The 20894-nt window shown below is 39.8% G+C and overlaps 1 long non-coding RNA gene across 1 annotated transcript in view; it reads left to right on the forward strand.

Annotated features, from left to right (window-relative positions):
- LOC134882991 (uncharacterized) overlaps positions 1-19501 on the forward strand; it is a 30769-nt gene extending 11268 nt beyond the window's left edge. Inside the window, exon 3 of the long non-coding RNA XR_010168217.1 lies at positions 17680-19501. This is a non-coding gene — a long non-coding RNA (uncharacterized LOC134882991). The remainder of the gene's footprint in view (positions 1-17679) is intronic.
- Positions 19502-20894: the final 1393 nt, after the last annotated feature.

A 20894-nucleotide genomic window follows, 5' to 3' on the forward strand; every position in this document is an offset into this window, starting at 1 on the left:
TGCTTGGTAAGTCATGTGGCTACCAACATTTTCTGCCCAGCCAAAAAAATAGGTCACAACCTCTAATATCCGTTGGACCGCCTTTATATTATGGCACACATTCGCTATGGCATCGTTTCCATAAGCTTCTGCAATGTCACAGCAGGCAAAACATTGCTGAATGAACCATCATTACCACATCACATGTTGTTTTACTTCTTCTGTTTGGAAAAAAAGACTGTAGTTGAGTCAGTTTTGCTACATCAAGAAATCTAGCTTATAGATTTTCCATTTCTGGTTGATGCATTTTAGATTTTTTTGAATTGGTTGTTTAATGTATATAAAATGAACGAAAAGGAGCAAATAATAGCACTTTTACGGCTGGCTCAATACAATCAAATGTTACTTAGGAAAAAAGCTACTTATGACCTAAAGCAGGGCAACCAAACTGCTGAAAATCAAAGACAGTCGAAATAACGTTTCTAATATATGTTCTTCATGTGCCTTTGCCTTTTAAAAAGTTTGGTAATTGGATTAAAGCCAAAGAAGCGAGCCCATCTCCTACACCTTTGTCTGGCCACTTAACAAATCATGCTTTACTCAATATTAATATATTTTTTAGCCTGTCCAAAATCTTGGCATTACACTTCTGAAGTGAACATCTCAGACATTGCACATATTTTGAACCAGTATGGATTTTTTTTTTACACAGCTCATGAATATCTGTGAGGTAATAACTGACTAGATGTTTGTCCTGCGAACAAAACAGACAGCAATGTACAGTGTAATATATCGAGGTTACAGAAATAGCATTAAAGGGGTTTCAATTTGTTATATTAGTCAGATATTTCCCACTTGGCTTCTCGGCTATTCATCCTGGTTATGCTTTTTGCCTTTCAAAGAATACAAAAGAATTGTATTTGTCTACTATAAATTGGTTTAGTCATGGCTGCCTTTCCTGATAAAGCAATTAAATAACAAATGTATGCCACTTTTAAATATCAGCTGAGCAAGCAGCTCAACTAAAAAGCAACATCATTTATAATTAGAGGTGGGGCTAAACTGTCAATGTAAGATTTAATTAAACATTTTCAATAAATCTTCCCTTGAGGAAAGAGCTGTTGTACTAAAGCCGCAAAACAATCCTTGACTTTTGCGAAACATAACATAAGCTTCAGAGACTCCTAGCTATTCTGACCTCAGCTGGCTTTGTGGTTTTAATATAAATCTCCAAGTGGCACATTATCCTTTCATTTTAATTTGGCTGATCTGAAATCTGAGTTGGCATTTTTTTAATGTTATTAAATCAAAAATTAGCTCTTCAAATACACCCCAATCATCATAATTAGGCGAGCTTTCTGTAAATCCCCTACAGCATTTCCAGTAAACCAAAGTCATTGTTCAGTTAACATCTAGAAACACCCTTGTCATTTTATAATTCATGGCATCTACAAACCCTCCAAAGCACTATCATAACTGTTGGCTCGAGCTACACTGGAATGAGTTCATTTTGCACACCGCAACTATAATCTCATGCAATTAGCAGTGATTCACAATCTTTCTGTGACTCTCAGCACCTTCAAAGATAAGTGTAGCAAAGGAAGAACACCTGTTTCTTTTAGTTTCACCGTCATTACCATTTTTCCTACCCTGAGGGAATAGATTGATGTAAAATGTTAGCTATTCGGAGGGGGCGTACTGAAAGCTGAATGCAATGAATTCCGGGTTGCAAATGCTGTTGAGATTATATCTATCCCAAAAAATGTTCTGTGCCAGCGTACAAATAGTTGCATGCATGGGTGTGTGTGCTTGTGTTTTATATTATAACTGACATGAACCAACAAAGGATCTCTTTCCAAATCTCAACCTTTGAGATTCCATTCTGTAATACTGGACTGTACCTTCCCCATCTGGCAATACCATCAAAATATTAATGCGTTGGAAAATGGAAACTTTTTTTATACAATAAGCCATACAATGATAAATCTCCCCATTAATGTTATGCCTTTGGTTCTCAATTCTCATTAAACAAACACCCTCCACTGATAAATCATTGCCAATTAAGGGGAAATTTGCACTGCAGGGGACCCACGTTCAGATTCATAGTGGCTGTGGGGGCAGTTTGAGTAGTGGGACATTTCTGTATTGCCTCTTTGATTCTGTGCAGGGTTTAAAATAAGACTTTATACTGTATGTATGAAAACCCATAAACCATATATCATCTTTAACTTAATGGTATTAACATCCACATCTTATTAACCAGATAGAAATGATATCCATGCTCATATAAACCCCTGTGCCTCTAGCCAAATGTAAAAAAAAAACTCCTAGCAAGTGTTTCATTTTGAATGCAATGAGCTGAACTACAGCCAACATATCACTGTCCAAATACTTGCAGTCTGCACAATATTAAAAATATATTCATCTGGGATACACATAGCACAACTACATTAAAGATAATTCAACCGCAGTCTGCATCTTGTCAACCTACCAATGTTTTTCATATCCACAACCTAGGGAAGATGTTTCCACCTTGGGAGGAAGATGAATGTTGTGGTTTCTTTTTTTTCAATTGTCCATTTTATTGTGAAACGTATAACAGTTGTTGGACTGGATGCTTGAGCTACGTTTGTTATCAACTCCGTCTGTTACAATGGAAGAAGAAAGCACTCCTGGTTCTGTTCACTTCTAATACTAATTTGCTTTATATCCTGTCCTTGTGTCATTGGCAAGTATTTCCTAACACTATACAGGAATCAGAGATTAAGAAGAGGAACTGTGCTATAAACTTGTGACATGAGGTCCATGCAAGAGTTTCCAGGATGAGTACTGAATGATTCAACAAAAAGAGCTCAGTTATTTTTAAATGACTATAATCTTTTGGAAGCGTACGGTAAACTAAACAACAAGTAGACCCAGGTTTTTCAATAATGATTACCGAGGGCACTCTCACTGTGTTTACTTATGATGACTACAATAATTGCCAGTCTCTATGATTTCTTACAAACAGGAACATTTGTGCCTGATGTCAAATCAAACCCAACTGTTTGATCATCCTTTTTTTTCCCCTTCTGTAATATGCCCTCTTAATTGCTACAAAGAAAGGTCTGAATGGACTGGGCATGGGTTAATTGGCCCCAGTTCCCGGTCCCTCAAGCTCTGGGCAGGGAGCCTGTCGGCCTAGCTGATGTTTAATTCAGAGGCCCAGATGGAGGCGTAACGGCCTGGCTGTTAGATCCTTGATTCACACTTTCCCCAGACGTGGCTGTGACTATGGATGGCCCTGGGGGGATGAGAGGGTCTGGTCGGCCCCTCCTTCTCTACAAAGTCAGTATAATCGGCGACAGTGATGTCACTCTGAGGCGAGTACTTTGAAGTGGATGGACAGATGCTTTCTATTGGCCTTTGTCACAACAAAAATGATAAAGAACCAGAACGAATTGATTGCAGTGGAGTTGTGACAATTGGCTTGGAGCTATTGTGTAGACTAACTTATGTAAACTCTGATTTGACACAAATTTGGGCTGTTAAGTTGCAGACCATCTGAACAGTGGGCATTTCATGCAAGAGCCGGGGAGAAGGAAAGGGAGCTCCCAACCTAACCCTAAATAAATTTTTTTTAGGCCATGACTTTGTGGTAAAAATATATCTCTTGAATAAACTGTATACAATATTACTCTGGCTGATGTTTAAGACTCTTGCTTGGGTGTTGCTAGCTAGCTAACAACAAGTAAGCAGCAAGCTAACCAGGCACAGTAGCTTGCAGACTGGGCTGCATCACTGAGATATTTCATGATGTTTGCACATTATTTCACAGACTGCTAAATGGCGTCGTTTTGTACTCTTAATTTATATTTTGAAAGAGATACCACACTCAGGCTCCCCATTTACAAATTAAAAACATGTAGGGGAATATATAGTGGACATGCACTCCACTCAGATCCTGCATAATGAGGAAAATTATGGGAAAAGGTTTTTTTTAATTTTTTGTTATTAATTAAGGTCCAGACACAGGTCAGAATTTAACTGTCACACATTAACATAATGTAAGACAATTATTCACCATCTGACGCTTAAAGTAATCTCATCAGCCTACAGAGAGTGCACACAATAATCATATTAGCTCTTCCCTTTGCATAATCCTGCATAATTCCTCTCTCAGCTCTAGAAATTTTGGTTTAACCTTGTCATTTTGTTTCGATTATATAAGAACACCAATGATTATACACAAAAAGTGTATTCACTTCAAACTCAGGTTGCTGGGATTGAAGGTATAAACTTAAGGGAACAAACAGTGTAACTCAGATTCTTCCTGCGTACAAATAATATCTGATATGTATTACCAAGGCTTTAAAAATAATAACATGTGTTCCTGGCAACCCAGTGAAGTTGGTATCCTTGCTTACACTGTGTCATCCATGCCTGGAGCACTGTCAGCTGAATCCAATGGGAAATTGTAAAAAATGTTTAGCTCCACCTTGGGAACTGTCCAGGAAAATGTATTTAAAAGAAAAGATCTTCTGTCCATATGTAAGGTCTGCAGTAACCGCAGCCTGTTTTGTTCAGTCTGTCATTTGAGAAGATCTTTATGTGGCTGTTGTGTCTATCAACATGAGACGTTAAGAGTTCTGTTCATTTCTTTCAGGAACTGCATTAGCATTTTGTGTTTCATTGACATTGCAGAAGTTTGTCAGTATGGCCTGTCGTTAGCTCTCCATATCTTCCACACAGGCCTCAGAAGACCAAGGACACAATTTGTAAAACTTTGAGGGCAAATCTTTTCACATGTACATCATTTTTTATGTAGCTTTATGATACTTCAAGCATTCTCCCTGGCTGACATTGAATGCTTTAACAGATCGCAGCCACTGCAACTTAAAGTCCCTCCCACTACTTCCCCAAAACGGTTGTAGAGACAAAAAACAGACCTTTTACTTTTGACAGGGTTCAAGAGATCACCGTTTATATTTCCTCTTGCATTACATGGGTCTCTAAATTGTCTGGGTTTGGTGGTGCTGGTGGAAGAAGGGGGACGCTACTCTTCAAAAACAATATAGGCTGGGGCTTATTGACGCCACCGAGGAGGAAGCCACTTATATCATCTTTGTTTTGCTCTCGCCCAGCTGTTTTTGCTCACCGGGTTGACCAGTTATCTGCTGATGCTCAGGATCTTTGATGTATGCAGGAAGGCGCTGCATAGAGGGGAATCACTCCGGCACCGATGACCCCAAAACCTACCTCCCAGCAGCCTGTCGGAGTTCAAGTTTGAACAACTGAGAAGGATTGTTTTTGTTTCCTTTTTCCTTTTTATGGCTGCAGGGCATCTGCTCTCTGGTGACTTACCAGCCAATTAAAACAGAGGAGGATGTTTAAGTGAGACATTTCGTGGCTGACCATAAGCTCCGGACATTAACAACACTCCATTAACTTAATGTCATTTGGCTGTTTATAATTAAGTTCAATCAGAAAAAGCTACATTCTTTACATGTGTAAGTTTAACCAAAACAATCCTTTTATAATGATTTTGTGAAAACATTTTTCTTTCACCCTTCAAAGCCAATTCTAGAAATTTGGTTTAAACTATGTTTGTTCAACAGCTGTGGAGAATGAATAAACACTTGGTTTTCTTTTTAAATTTCTTCACAGATTAAGCCATTTGTACTTAGCTGGAGGTCATCATGTGGTCTGCACATGTGTTTATGACCAATGAATGAACAGTTAATCCGCCACAGATGAAGTGTCCCATTTGTTCCAGGGACTCATTTCCCTTTTCCAATTCGCTAACAATACTTTTCTTTTGCTCAGTGATTCTGACTTTTGTGCCTTTCATCCCCCATGTTTTAGTCTAACTCATTTCTGTAGTGTAAAACCACATTTAAAATACAAAGATTCCTTTTCTCCGTGTTTTCCCATAATTTTTCTTTGGTTAAAACCAGATTATTTTTTGTCTTTCTGTCTTTACTGCTGATTTAATTACTGTTTATTTTTTTAATTGTATACTTTAAACACATATTTACTGTACATTACCGATACAGATCTTTAATTTAATTCTGTCAAGCTGTGAAGCATATAAGACAACAACACAGTCATTGATGAGGTGAAAGGTGGGGTTTTTGATAGAGGGTGTGACAGCATAAATCATGAAGCCTGTGATTAAAATGCTTGTAAATCCGTTTAAATTACTCTGTCGAACACGCTTAAATACATGTTCGTCAGACTGGTCAAAATAGAAAAAGTACCTGGTTGTGAATCATTAAACAGCTGGAGGCGAGAAATAGCAGCCTGACTCAGTGAAATGAAAAATGGACAATTTCGTCACGTTGACAACCCACAATTGTAAGGTCTGTGAACTCAAGAGTCTGGGGCAGCTGGAAGAATCCTATCAAAATTTAGATATGGAACTTAATAAAGTCTATACCATCGTGTTTAAGTTTAGACACGTTACACCATTTGCTGATGTTTCTTTAAACAGTAGAATGCCAGATCGTGTTGCTCTTTAAAATAAGAAGGTAATTGAAACTGATTTAGGTTTAGGCTTAAGTTTACACACAGTAAAACCTTTGTTTTTTCATCCCGGTAGTCTTCGCTAGTGTGAATGTTGACATTTACTTTATGTCCATAAGGATTACATCCCTCTTGACTTTCCCCTTTCTTGTTTCACTGAGCTAACAGTTAATGCTCAGCAGAAAAGTTTGCCTCATTAGTAAAAACGAGTCACACCTGGTGACTCTCTGTTGGACTTCAAACACCTGCCCTCTAATTGGGAGTGGAGTTTATAAAGGAGTGTGGTTTCAGCGAGCCTGTTCTTTCCTTCCAGAGACATGAGACTGCATGCACCTCACTTTTGAAATGTAGCAAAAGAGTAGAAAGATTTTAGACTTCAAGAGTTGCAGATTTACAAGGCCTTTGAGAGCTTTACCCAAACTCAAATCCAGCAGTCCAAACCCTAATGTGACTTAAAGTATTATAAATCCAGACTATTTAAAAGATGCATAGCTAGAAAAAGCCACAAGTTTAATCCTTACATTAAGAGGGGGGATATGGTGCAAAAACTGTGAGCTTTACTGTCTCTGTGTACTAGTAAACCGAGACAAATAAGGCAAATGTGGCTAAGAGCTGCAGAGAGGACGAGATTGGTGGTAGTTCTCAATGGACCTAGAATGAACTGATCCCTTTAAATTCATAAAAACAAAATCACTTAAAGAGGAACTCGCCGAAGTCAGTTTGAGACCAATCAAGTTTGTGCATTAAGTATGGGGCTGCAGAAGCCAGAAGGTAATTAGCTTAGCTTAGCAGAAAGACTGGAAGAGGGGGAAATGGCAAGCATGGCTCCTCTAAAGCTCCCACTAAAAGTATATTTTACCTCTTTTTATTTGATCAAATCCACACATAAACCGAAATTAATATTGTGGTTTTAGATATTGTACATGCTGTTTTCACAACCATGATGGTCATTTTTCAAATATGCTGTTCACATAGACTCTTTGCAACAATAATTCTCAGTACTTGAGTCTTAATCTCTTTTTCTCAAGTGCTTTAAAGATCTGTTTAGATGAAACATTTATCTTTACATGTTATATGAGGATATCTAAGTTATGAATTTATGTGAGCATGCATGAGACTATTAAAGATAACAAGTGAAAATATTTACTGAACAATGAGTCGAGCACAAATCAACAAAAGCGCACCCGAATCATAAGCCAAACATAAAAGTGGCTGTAATATAGCACAGTGACAGGTTTTTAAACAAAAAGTCTGAATCCATTGCTGGCATATGCAGGCTCCACAGCACTGGAGGTCTGGCAATACCAAGAGGTACGTCTGTATGTCAGGCCATCCATCAGTCTTCATTCCTCTGTTCTGCTTCCGCCTGGCTTGGATTAGCTCACATGAAGACAGGACGCCATATTCTCCAGCTTCTTTTGACTAGCTTAAAGCCTTTGATGTGGGGTGAAATGTGAGAAAAGATCTATACATCAAAAACCTCCTCAGATTGGGGAGATAAATCTGTCTGTCCGTCTAATCTGACAGAGCAATAGAAAGGCTGTGTTCTTGGTTTGGTGATAAGGTCGCAGGGATTTTGACGAGTGATACTAGACAGTTTGGATTGTGCGATGGCGGGGTGTGGTCCGAAATCCGTGCAAACAACCATTTACATGCAAGAAATTCCTCAGCAAAAGGGATAAGCCAAAAGGAAACCAGTAATTCTGAAAGTGATTGTTCTTCTCCCAGTGCTATGAAGTGTTTGGCCAGTGTCTGTTCATGTCTTTATTGTGAGGATGACAAGAATGGAGCCTTTCGAAAGGTTAGTCTGTATCAGGTTCGACATTATCGCTAACCCTTACCCTAACTCTTTCAATGTTACTACTTGAAGACAATCAGGATTTGAAGGGTTTTTTTTTTGTTTTGGCAAACTATGGAAAATTGTTAATATTCTATATTAGATGTGTAAGATTAAAAATGATGTTTCATGTCAATTTATACATGGAGGAGAAATATAACACACAGCTTTCAAACACATTATCAATGGTTTTCCACAATGAAAGTTATTTTAAAAGTTTCACAAAATACATTTTCATGAATGATTGCATAAACAGTCCCTAGAATTCTTTACTACAAAATAAATTCAGGATGTCTAAATTTGAGGTCTTGTTATTCTAGTAATAGAGAGAAAACACCATTTTCTGCCCTCATGGCCTCCTGCCAAAATATACAATCCACATGAAAAAAAAATCTATTGTGTATTATACTTTGTAGAGTCTCAGGAAAGCTGATCAGGCTTTAAATACAGTTTTATTCCATTTCATTTTTATCATCAAGTCAACAGAGGTTGTCAAAAGGCCCCCTGTAAGGTATGTCTTATCTTTGCAGACCAGAGATTCATTCCACACAGAGCTTAACTTCAAATGATTTTTGAGAAGGATATGGTGACCAGAAAAAAGGGGTCATCCCTTCTATTCAGCTGTGACTCATTCATGTAGGTTAAACAGCTTACAGCACGCTGGTATGGTGCCCTGCCCGTGGCAGCACAGACTTGGCTGTCCGTGGATACAAAGAGAGACACAAAGGGGGATTTAATTAAATGCAGGAAGAAGGCCGTTCTATCAGTTCCTCGTAATCCTCGTGCTCCCTAACTCATGGGTTGTAATCGGGCTGCAGCATCGACATAGCCAAACATTCCTCAAATACTGAAGCTTCTCTGTTTTGTTGGTGGGTAAAGTTAAGAGACAGAAAAAAAGCAAGTTGGCTGCATAAAGGGTCTGAAAGAGGATAGTGTGTTGGTCCTTGGCCCAGCAGAAAAAAAGAACAGCAAGATGTCCCATTTTTTTCGTAGAGTAAATGAAGAAACGTCTTACATGACCTGATGTATTAGCATTAGAGATTAAGTTTTCTCTAGATGGACTTGAATCGGTTGATGTATGGATCAGCTGGCCAGAAAAGTTTTAGTAAACACTTTTTTAAATCATTGAATAATACCCTGAATGAAAGACTTTGAATGTTCTTCAACATGTAGAATCAAATCACAGAAACAAACCAGAGTGCACATGTCAAGGGCCATCACGTAGACATACTAAACACTGGACATGCAAGAGTTATAATCCAACTTGAGTAAATCTACTTAGTTACTTCCCACTGCTGTATATAGGTCTACATTGGTCAACACATGTAGTGATTTAATACTAGAATTAGAAAATACAATTCATCTAAAAAATACATTTTACATACAATGCCTAGACGTATCAATACCGGGACATCTTGAGACTTACTCTTCCTGGTAATGACGTAATGAAAAGCCAACAACTTTGACTCTTGACAGGATCTTTAGACGAGACAAATTATTACAGAATAGTTCAGGGAAGTGCAAAAGTCAACACCAAACATATTCATCAACATAGTTTAGCCTTGTGCTGTGCCAGAGGGAGCAGAGGTAAATGGGAGAATCTCAAAGTGGATTGTACCTACAAATCACAGAGATAGTGGGCGCAATAGTAAATCTTACTAGTTGAATAATGTGACTCCGTCTGCCCTGAAGTGGAATGCAGCGTTGTCTCCGATAAGCGTGAACATGCCATGGGGGCAGAAGCCTTGGAACCATTGCTGATCTAATGATACGCTACACTTTTACTTTGCACGTTTGCCAACAGAGAGAGAGAGAGAGAGAGAGAGAGGGGGGGGGGGGAGGCAAAGTATGAATAGAAGGAATTAAGAGAAATCCCCTGTTTAAGAAAACATTATCCAGAAACATCTCTGCTGAATATTTCATCCTGGAATAAAATGTGTGTGTGCAGCAAAATTTCAATGCAGCTGCAGACACTTCCAAAAATATCCTTCGTTTCTTTTGGAGTAGGTTTAGGATTCTGGGCACTTGAGCATTGCAATAAATCTGAAATTAAATTCTGGACTTCACCTGCCATTTATAGTAAAAACTAATAAATAGCAGAAAATGAATGAAATCCCTCTCTAATCTGGAATAACAATCAAATCAAAGCCAGCAATGTGTGCATATGACCTTTCTGAGTGTCATCCATGGCTGCCAAGTATAGCTTACTACACAGGTAACACAAAGTTCAAGGATAATCTGGGGATCGCAGAGGTTTTATAAACTTTCAGCGTGCTGTGTTTGTGATAACATTCCAAAAAGCCTTGACTCAATATCGCCTATGGTTCCAAAACCAGCCTGGGGCGATTGAGAGTGAATTGGTGTTTTTCTTTGGATAGTGTCAAAGATTATAGCTCTCAGGATACTCAAAATGCAATCATATTTGGCATGTTTGTAAAGGCTTGCAAACTTTTGGGTACTACAGTGCAAGCCAAGGGCCTCTGCACTCAATACGTTTTTCCCATGTAATATTTTCTACAGCAGATTGTAGAGCTTGTGGGATACAGTGATAGGAAGTGGCAGAAATGGATAAACAGCCATCAGATCAGTTAATGACCAAACACAGGAAGGATTTACTGGAGAGCATTAGATGGGAGTCTGTGAACATTTGTCGAGTTCTGCTGACTAGCCTGTAAACACGGTGGCTTGCTGTGTTTGCATGCTTTGAATATCTGTTTTCACTTTTTCTTAAGTCTCTGTTTTCTGTTTGAGACACAAGAAACGTATTAAACATTCTCTTCATAAGGGATATAGATTTAAAAAGAATGGCAATTCATTGCGATTCAGCCTCTCATGTTGTACTGTTGGACCCACCAAAGTAAAGGGCAAGATGCAATGAACACCAGAAGTTCTGCATCTGAAACGTCCCGGAGGATTGTGTAACAGACTGATCCAAGATCCAACATCACTTTGTCTGAAGCACACTGATGCTTCCAAATATTGCACCAAAAATCCCTTATTTTTTCAGTAACTATTGCAAGATGTTAACTCATGTAGTTGTTGAGGAACTGCTGTCACAAATCAATTTATTTATTTACCTCCAAATGTTTGCCAAACGCTCACATTTTGTGGCTTCTGTGGGCGACTCTGGTAAATACAGCCCTTTTTTATTTACATTTTTCCTGCCAGTCGTCTCACAGTCGTTGTGAGACTAACAAAATACTGGGGGTCTGCTCTCTGCTGAACTGTTTTCCTGTTGATACGAACAATATGAGTGCTTGGTATGGGGATTGATGGTGCCCAAACATCTGAAAGCAATAATTCCAGAGTGAGTGTTGGGATTTAATCATTTTGTGGCATAATCAGACCCTAAGGGAGTGTTGTTGATTATATCAGGGCTGCATTTTCACTGACAAACGCTGCTGAGTCGGAATTTTGATAGGCGACTCAAAGATTTATGAGAGACTACATATCTTACATAAGCACATTTAACAGAAGAAACATGCTCTGTAAGCTAGTTGATTAGCAAGCAAACTTGGCAGGATGTCTTGAACTCAACACAGCTGGTGGCAGTTTGAGATCCAGCCATCTCTACTTTGCACAAGCTAATCTTGAAGAAAAACATGAAAGCAGGGTTATTCCACGCTTTTCACTGTCCCTCACCCAGTGAATTAGGACTGAGAGCCAGCATAACAGTGGCCTGACCCTCACCACTCTTAAAAAAAGTCAACTGTTATCAGGCTCTTAACAATCCTTTCCACTTCCATGTTTAAAGGTACATTGACCCTACTCTGAACTTGCAGACAATTAGTGAGTTACCCTAGTTTTACATCAGGACCGGGGTCAAAAGGGAAGGAAAGACTGGATGGGTCAAAGATCAGCCTGTCAATTTCATGCTCTAATTTGACTGTCACACACATATTATGACTGGAGACGTCCAGAGAGTAGACATAAAGCGAAGTGGTCTTTGATTTTTTTTTTCTCAGAATGGCCTTTGACCCATCATGTATGTAACTGTAGCAAAACAAGTAGGTCACAAAGATGCTAAGACAAGATCCACCTGGAGAGAAGCTAATTTGAAACAATGCTTTATTAACTCTTACATATATCTGCTCCAAATCCGCTGTTCAGATTTTAGTTTGAAAGAATTTAAATCTGTGTATCCACATAAAATTCTTTTGAACGTTGAAGAACAAAATACAAATTTGCAAACTTTTAAACTTTTACATCAATATTTACGTGTTCAGGATGAATGGAATCCATATTTACAGTAAAATTGTAATAGAACTAAAATAACATTACCCATCTAGCACCTATTTTGGGTAGATTGACTGTCCCCTGGGTAAATCAATAAGCAAGGTAGAGAGATAAAATCTCATTTGAACCAGATCCAAGCAGCCCTCCATAGACCTTACCAGCCTGGGGCGCAAAGCCTCCCACTCTGGCCCACCCTGGATACTTCCTGTTGGGCCACTCCTCTCTTCTTTAGTGGTGGGGAATGCTGGAGCTCAATGGAGTCGGCCCGAGTTGTACATAAGCAGCCTTGCTTGGCGTGTGTGTGTGTGTGTGTGTGTGTGTGTGTGTGTGTGTGTGTGTGTGTGTGTGTGTGTGTGTGTGTGTGTGTGTGTGTGTGTGTGTGTGTGTGTGTGTGTGTGTGTGTGTGTGTGTGTGTGTGTGTGTGTGTGTGTGTGTGTGTGTGTGTGTGTGTGTGTGTGTGTGTGTGTGTGTGTGTGTGTGTGTGTGTGTGTGTGTGTGTGTGTGTGTGTGTGTGTGTTGGGGGGGCTGTCTGGAACGTGGGCAGCAGCCCTCTGTCTAATGACCCTCTGTCGGCTGGTAATTGTTGCCTTGGCTTATGCTCAAGCCTTTGTCCTTTCTAGAAGCCGGCAGTCATGATCAAAGTTGTTCCTAACCTAGCAATACCTTAATCCCCTGAGTAATAAACAAGGCTTGGTGACAGAGGCCACTCTGGTTTCACTGTGGATTAAAGCGGCCATCCACAGCTCAAGCTTCTTTATTGATATTGTGCCTTAAGCCAGACTGAGAACTGAAATTTGTTCGGGCCAATCAGAAATCAAGTCCCCCTTGGATCTGAGCCATGTCTTAATCACCAATGATGAATCCTCTAGTCAGCAGAAGGAGTTGTCAGCCTTCCACAGAATCCCTCTCATTGAGAAGATGAATGGAGCTATTCTTTACATCATCTGAGATATGTTAGGACACATCTTATCTGAGTGGGATTACAGACGGATCAAGGCAATCCTATAAGATCCTCAACAAGCCATTTAGCCATTCCATAGATTCCACTGATACCTGGCGAGAGAGGGTGCGCTAATGTAAAACACAGGTACACAGATGGAGAGGTGTTTTCAATGAAAAGCTGTCTCTAAGCAATTGAGCCACAAATCCCCTTTTTTAAGACTGACACCAATGCTTTTTAATTGTCTTGTTTAAGTATGTTTAATGAGTCAGAAATACTGTCTTGTTGCTCATAATTTGAGGAAATTAATAATAGTAAAGCCAGTTTGCCCAACAATTGATAATGATCTACTTCCCAATATAATGCTAGAGGCTCAATAGACAGTACAAGAACTGCTATGTGAGTTTACCAGATTTCCTTATCCAGCTCGTCAGCTCAACATTAGGCTCAACTCAAGGCTGCATTAGCCACTATTAGCATAACACACCCAAATGTGGACTGAGCTGATGGCTGTTAAGTTGTGTAGTGGCTTAAGCATTACCAGGTTTGACCGGGAAGAAGAATGTCTGAAATAAAAAAGAAAATACCTTTTGGTTCTGCTGCATTGATTAATGAATAAGTGTTTATAGTTGTACAGTAGATCATTTTCCTAATCATTAAAACACTGCCTTGCTCCATAGCCTACTCGGCTTTTGATAACCGCTTGCAATGCAGTGCAAAGTTGCACATATCCTTCATTACACTGTGAATGCCAGTGTCTTCAAACAGAGAAACTCCCCCTTCTCCCTCTCCATACTGTTGGGTGCTCTCGACAAGGCGACATAACCTTGAACTGCTTCAGTTCAGAGTCACTTATTCAACTTGAGTTGTATCTGACAGCTCACAGATGGAAATGTTTTAATATACGCATGAATGAGGGATAAATCACTGCTGATGGGGATTATTTAAATTCCCCCAAATCTTTTTATTCGCAGATAAAGTTTGAAAACAATATATTTCCTGCATTAGATTATCTGACTCAGTAAAAACGCTCACCAATCACAAGTCTATCAATGACACAAGCCCAGTGGATTTCACTTTCCGCAGTGTAAACATGTTATTGTGGCTGACAGTTCTTCAGCAAACACATGCTCACTTATCCCACATGATTGACAGAGGTGGTGTGAGAGCAGGCACCAATTTATGACTGTGAATGCCACAAAAATATGCCACAATGCCCTGAGTGTCGCCACGATGTTTGTGTCTCTGGAATATGTGGTCTATCTGTGTTGCTGAAGTAGGCTATTGTATTATCTCCCATGAAACCTACAGTTTCTCGGGTAGAGAATTAAGATCATGGAACAATTGGTCAAACTTCTACTCTTGTATTAAGTTAAGAGCATGTAAACTATAATTTATGGAGAGATATAGTTACAGGTACAGTAGGCATAAACAGAAAGAAGATATGCGAAATAAACCACATGCATAGAAACAGACACACTGTGAATGTCTCTATACCAGCCCTGGACACCTGTTTTCACTTACACAACATACCAGTATCCACTTGCTTAAGCCAATAAACAGTTTGAGTGAATTATTGTAAAGTGAAAAAGTAGAAGAGCAGTCAGCACACTATTTTTCTTTTGGTGTTTGAGACTGTTAATAATTATCCGTCTTGATTGAAGATCTTCATATGTGCAGCTCTTTATGACATCTGTGGAGATATAAAAAAGAAAAATAGTAACAATTTATTTCTGTTTCTGCTTTTTGGTCGGAGCGGAATTTGTTTTGGACCGTGAACAAATTTGAAAAGTAATTCATTCAAGTTTTGCCTATAGATCATCTCGATGGGATCTAAATTGTTCCAGGCTTATAAAGCCAATAGTCCCTTCCCCATTTTCTTCCCCCTTACTCTCGGTGCCTTTTATCTGACCACACCCATCTTTCATTTAGATGTCCATTACACCTCTGTTAAGTTTCATGACGTGTTCGTGCATGAGGAAAAAGTGCTCAGAAAATCTCTCCAACGACTGACAGAGAGCAGTTGGAACACCTGGCCAAATTCTCAAATGTATGGTAGTTCCAGCTGTCTCCAGGAGCACATCTGCAAAGATTAAATACAAACAAACTCACAAGCTGAAGAAAATACCAGTGTCGCCTTAGGGGCTGGTAACAAAAGCAAACAAATCTAACGTTAGCATTATTCATAGCAGCAAATGTGGATCATGTCATAAATACTAGCTGTGAAATGGACAGTTAATTCTTTGTTATGCCAAGAGTGGTGCTCTTCTTTCATCTTGCTTGCTTTGGAGCACAGACAGTCCTTATAGAGCCTGAAGTTCTTAGTGGGATTTGTCCCCTCACAAGCCCACTGTCACAACCATCATCACTCTAGAACAAAAGGCGTAAACAGCCAGCTCTTTGGTATCTTTCTATGTTCGAACTCTTATGATTTATTATCCAGCTGCCCTCAAATATGTTCCAACTTGGCAGCGACTTCTGCTTAGGATTAGCAGCAGCCGTGGCTAACAGGCAATTGAATATTTATATACTGCTGAGCAGCAGCAAACAAACCCCCTTTTGAGGGTCAGCAGTGGGAGCTGTGAAATCGCTCTGTTTATGCGCCTGTTTACACAACTCTTACAATATTTTCATGGTGAATGAATGTGAATTCTATCTGAATCATGACCCTGCTCCGGGGTTAAGTGGTGACAAAATGCATACGCATAAAGTGTAAAGGGACAAGTCAAACAATCTGTTCGTTCTGCATAAAGGGCTTTGAAATAGGGGTGGTCACCCTCTGGTCGAAATGGACTTTATCCAATAAGGGCAGGGAAGGCTGCATGTTGTTTGCAAACAGCAGCCAAGCTTAGCAGCCACAGAGCAGGGATCTTCCTCTGGTCCCTAACCTGAAGGTGTGCGCATTAACTTTGTCTGGCTAATCCTTATGCCATGGAGAATAGAGGAGGATTAAGACTTTAACCCCTTCAGAGAGAGTCTCCTTTTGGAGCAAAAAAAGGCCCTTAGCCAGCATCTCTCTGCTGGAGCTCCCCTCGAACTCATTGTCCCTTCACGAAGGCCAGCTGTCAGTGTCCTTGGGATGAAGAGATGAATGAGGAGCCCTTGAGCAGTGCGTCTGCTCCCTCTGTTTACTGAGGGGCCTTCTGCTGTGTAAATCACAACTTCAGGGCAGAACACGGCTTTACAATGAATAAAACAAATGACTTCCTTTCATATCAATTTAGTCATAAATACATTCAAAAGAATCCTTGGTGTCAATTGTTTATTTTTACCATCCCTATTAGCTCTTAGTGGCCAACAACTCATAGAAATAATGCTTGCAATATAATCTGCAAGGACACACATGTTTGGAGTCACACATGTTTGGAATCAAATGTCATACCACCTGAATACATTTATGAGGATTTGTTTATCGGAACAAGTCTCCTATGTGCACAGTATTATAATAATGCATTTATTTACATGTGTGTATATATATAGAGCGCTTTTCATGGCTAAAAAACAATATTGCAACACACTACTCCAGTCTTCTACATGTATTACACTTGTCACAGAAGCTTCATGCTAATAAGTAAACCATTATTTATAACTATGCCTGTAAATGGATATTAACAGAATAACCAAGACACTGTCCCAACCTGTGGCTGGCATCGCCCAGAATTGTCCACAAAATGGGATTTTTAAAAAATGTCCTTTTTTTTTTAGGTTTTCCTCAATTATTTATTTATTTACTTCATGCTTCGAATGTATCCTGCCATATAAACTGAAGTATTTGCAAGTACACAACTTTTTTTTTTTTAATTCTTTTTATTCTGTATCCACATTTTTCCAACTCATCGACGTTAATGTCAATGGTCAGCTGTTCATATTGATGGTCTGAATGAATAAAATGCAGGATACTGAGTCACAAGACAAAAAAGGACAAGAAATACTGGTCTTTACAAATGTCCTGTACCTGGAAGTTCCTTTTGGGTTAAAAAAAGAAAGAAAGACAGGCAGGAGGAGGTGGGAGGAATTCACACACCTGCACCGTTTAATGGGGACAGTGCGTCTTCTCAGCTCCAACTGTAGGTGGTCTGGTCCTCACACCTGCCTCTGCATCCTGGACTTGTCAGCGTCACAGCTGCACCACAGCACTGTCACTCACTTAACACCATGTCTAAACAGTGTTTCTGCTTCACAGGTATTCACCCCCTTGGGCTTATATGATGTGAAACCTGCGGGGACTCCTCTGAGTGATCAGCGGTCAAAACATACTCACTGATAAGGGTCCTGGGTCACCAAGCTGAATCACTCAACTGGGCTGCTTCAAGCTAAGGCCAATCAGTGAACCAGCAGAGTTAATGTGTGATGTTTCGCTTCACTGCCATGCAATTGGTGGTCTCCCCTTCCCTACCCTCCTACACTTAATGTTTGATTTTCTCGCTTCTTCACATCCATTGTGTCACATGAAACCCCGCATGTGCCTGCATCAGAGCTTTCACTGTCACTCAATGTACGTGCTTGTACAAGTTCAACGTGCGGCCAAGAAAATACCACCAACAGGAGGATTTCTCACAAACAGATATCCAGAGAAATCCAGCACGTAGGCTTTCACAGTCACCCTACAATCATCCAAGACTGTCACAGCTCCCATTGATGGTGTAAGCTTGAGATAACAGTAAACTGTCTGGGATTGTGGTTGGCGGTAAGGGGAGTGTCCACTAACTGTAGCTGAGTCAACTCTTGCTAAGTGGGATGAGTGGCAGAGGATGGGTGGAACGAGAGACTTGGACCAGCTGTTTTCCATATGGATACCGCATAGGTCTGGACCCTGAGGATGATCCTTACCCATCATGACCTGGAAGTCAGTTCTGCTGTCGACAGCTCTTGGGAATGAACATGTCCGTCCCTTTCATCTTGATGTCTTCGTGAGATTGGCAGCACCTTCTCATCTCATCAGCCTCAGTGAGTCAGCAACTGTTGCCTGCGGGGCAGAGTAAGCTGATCCTGCAAGTTGCCATGTTAGCCGAGGAGGATTTCTCATTAATCAGTGAACTGTTTTTACATTAAAGGTGAAATTATTGAAATCTTCATTGATGACTCTATATAATGTAAACGTCTTCCAGATGCAGTCACCCCTCTGCTCGTTCAAACTTAACTTACTGGAAAGTGCCTTAGGAAATGTCACAGATACCTTCAGGATGGTTAACCATGATATATCCCCCTCCCCCAAGTGGTCTGCCCACTGTTTCCAATGCAAGTGCTCTCCATTTGTCTCTGTGGATCAAATGTCCTAGCGACTGCTCTGTTGATCTGCGAGCCTCCTTATAAGGTCTGAGCAGAGAGAGCACAGCCTTGAGAGAGCCTTACCAGCCCTTTCCCTTTATTTACACAGACTCTGGGTGCACACAAGCATGAAAAATCAACCCTATCAGAGTTTCTTCACAAGCTACAGGAATATCTTCATTGTGGAACACCCTAAATGCAGCACAGCCATGTGTTATTCTTTGCATGTACTCTCAATTTGGTACCGGACAACAGACACACAGTGCAAAAAGTTTTATTCATTGCCATTCCATTAAAAAAGGTTGTAAATATACATATGAGTGTGGTTCAGTATTTAACCATGTATGAAATGTCTGAAATATTGCCAAACACTATAGAACTCTTCCATCTGTACGACTTAAAGGACTGATTTAATTTCATACCCCTTAAATTTATAGATTACATTTGCAGAGGTCGTTACAGCACAGATCAAAATTCATATTGCAGCTAATGCAGAAATGACAGAGTTCCTCATAGCATGTGAAGCAGGAATTTCCTGCGCTGGAGGGCTGTTAACCTGAATCTCAGGGTTAATCTGTCTGGAAAACGGTAATATGGCTTTTTTTCCTGCTTAGATTTGGACATGTGACCAGTTGAGTAAACATGTATTCATTGAGGGCCTTGCATGAACAGTACCTGCATTCAGCTCAGCAGTCTCCCCTTGTACCTTTACCACTTGCTACAACATATGGTAACATGGCTTTGTACTATAAAACTTTTTCTGAAGAGGTTTAAACCTTGTTTAAGAGTTTTTAAATAAACGTTTCAATGCAAAACTTGAATTGCTTGTGATGTTTTTATTGAGATAGACGTTTTTTCTGCTCCTTTACAGATGCTTAACCTACTTAAAGGCTGACACATGCTTAGTTTATAAGAAAACCACTAATGGATCTTAAGGTATAACGGGATTGTGGGGCTTTGCCGAAGTAACAGCTTATTTGCCACAACTTTGCTTTTTAATTATCACAACTTCCAGTCTGCCCCAGCCAATTAAAAATGATGAATGGTTTTATGTTAAGACGAGTGCTGGCTCGCAGAAAACATACATCCATCAAGCTAACAACACGTTCATTTACCATTTAGGCTAAAGATCGGGTCACGCTGATTGACTGAAATGGCTGCTGTGCTGAGGCAACTTAAATTTGAAGGAACATGGTCTGTTAGAATCTGAATCAGAAGTACTTTATTTATCCCAAACTGGGAAATGTTTGCGTTGCAGCAGCGAAATCCAAAGAGAAGCAAAACAAATACAAATAATTAGAACTAAAAAATAAAGTAAAAATGAAAATGAATAAAAATGAAATGTACAAAAAGGCAGTAATGGGATGGGATGTTGTTATTGTAATGGGGGTCTCACATTGTGTTTCCTTCATGTTCTCTTTATCTTTTCAGACTCTGTATTCATTTATCCTACAAAAAGTTATGTTGAGGTCATAGTCATTCATAGCGATATTTTTTACATGTTAAGCCCTTCTTTGCCAACAGCTGAATTCCTCTGTGCTGTTTAATTTGGCCACCCAGGGCGTTTCAGCATCGACTTTCCAAATTCATTCAACCTATGTTTCAATCCCCCCTGTGAATCACCTGCTCAAGGGGAGTCACAATCTAGCAGACACAGACATCTAGAAGCATCACCTTACATGTAGCTGGGGATCAAAACTGTGAGTGTGTGTGTATGTGTGTGTCAGAGAGAGTCTTGAAAAAATGTAATGAATATACTTACACTGTAAACTTTGCACAACATGCAAAACTTCCCTTAATTACACAAATGCCAATACAACTCATTTTAATTCAGAGATTTGTTTCACAGTACTCCTTGTGAGACCCCTTGTTACAGTATATGTTTTCCACCAAATGTAATGAACATCAGAATTGGATAAACATTTTAACCAAATTACTGATGGCAGAATAACTTATTCATGTCCCAAAGGTGAACCGTCATGACAGGAATGTTTGTCTGAATTGCGGTGACTTGGCTTGGCCGCAGAGCAAAAGGTCTCAGACATGCAGTTACACAGATAATGAGGGAGTGGAGCCGGACAGAGCACAATCAGACCTGTGTGTGTGTGCGTGTCTGTGTGTTTGTGTGTG

The sequence above is a fragment of the Eleginops maclovinus genome, chromosome 2, assembly GCF_036324505.1.
Source record: "Eleginops maclovinus isolate JMC-PN-2008 ecotype Puerto Natales chromosome 2, JC_Emac_rtc_rv5, whole genome shotgun sequence".
NCBI lineage: Eukaryota > Metazoa > Chordata > Actinopteri > Perciformes > Eleginopidae > Eleginops > Eleginops maclovinus.